This window comes from Chrysochloris asiatica, unplaced genomic scaffold (genome assembly GCF_000296735.1).
Source record: "Chrysochloris asiatica unplaced genomic scaffold, ChrAsi1.0 scaffold00546, whole genome shotgun sequence".
Classification (NCBI taxonomy): domain Eukaryota; kingdom Metazoa; phylum Chordata; class Mammalia; order Afrosoricida; family Chrysochloridae; genus Chrysochloris; species Chrysochloris asiatica.
Window position 1 is genome coordinate 49932 of NW_006409064.1, and position 1567 is coordinate 51498.

The window sequence follows — 1567 nt, forward strand, 5'->3', positions numbered from 1 at the left end:
TTTTAGGATCACATGTTCTAACTAAGCCAATTATTCTTCAAGCTTGGCCTTCATGCTAACAGTATCAGCATTTCCTGGGCATTTTTAAGAAATTCAAATTCATAGAGGAGTCCTGGTGTGGCGTTGTGCATTAATGCACTGGACTGCAAAGTTGGTTTGAACAGCAAGGTCAGTGGTTTGAACAGTAGGCTCACCAAGTTACTCCTTGGAAGCCCTATTGGTCAGAACCAACTTGACAGCATTTAACAACAACAACAACAACAAAATTCATAGATGCCCCATAGAGGTAATGAATCAAAATATCTGAGTGTAGGGTTTCTATGCCTGTGTTTTAACAAGCTCTCCTGGTGGATTTATGCATCTGCTAAATTTGTGAACTACTAAGACAAGATGACCAAACTTCGTCTCTCATACTTTGGACATATTGTCAGAAGGGAAAGTCGCTGGAGAAGAATATCATGTTTGGTAAGGTGGAGGGTCAGAGAAAAAGAGGAAGACCCCCAACGAGATGGATTGGCCAAATGGCAGCATCGATGGACTCAAGTGTGGCAACAGCAGTGAGACTGGCCCAGGATTAGGCAGTGTTTCATTCTGCTGTAAAGAAGGTCGCTATGAGTCGGTACCAACTCTATGACACCTAACAAGAACAAGAGAGGGACAACAAATACCCACAGTTTACTAGGCCACTCCCCCTCTGAGCAAAATTTTCTAAGACTCCAAGTCCCAGGTGCCACAATGGTAGAAAAAGTCAAATATCTTTATCACTCAGCTCAGGTTCACATTAAGAAAGATGAAACTAGGAAGAAAGAAAGAAAGAAGCAAAAAAAAAAAACCACTTAGGTCTCAGGGGAAAACGTCATGCATAAAAAGACCAGTAGAATTATAAGTGAAAAAGGTTGAAGTTGGTGATCATCTTTGATAGCTATCCATACAACAAAAACAGCTGTGGTGAGTTTTCTCATCTTGGATAAGGAAAGAGGGAAATATTTTATGGAAATTCAGACATAATATTATGTTTTTCATATTGAGTTTGAAAAGCAAGACTGTTGATTCTAATAAGGAAGGATGTTAACTTTCCTGAAAATGAGCAGATTAGCAAAGCCCAAATCAAGTTTATATAAATATATTATGACAACGAGACATTTAAGGAAAATCATTAAATGGGGGAAATGCTAAGATTTTATGTTTATATAAATATTCAGTAAAACAACTTTGAAATACTTCTTTAAATAGTCCCTGATGATACTGTGAGAGACTAAGCCTTGGACAGATATGCTTTCAGCATAATTGTTACTTTTTTCTCAATGTTTCTATATGCCTTTTATGAATATATATAGATTTTTAGCTATGAGGCAGCAGTGTGAATTAAAAAGGACAAAAGTTTGGGGTTTGAATCTCAATTGTATATTAGAATACTCTGAGTCTTATTTTTTTTTCATGAAAAATGAAGATTGAAATGCTTAACTCATAGTAGTTAAAAATGCTGTATGTATTAAATATGGTATTATTTTGTAAGGGTTTCTGGCATGACGTCTGTCTCATAAAAGTGAACACTCAACATTTTTTT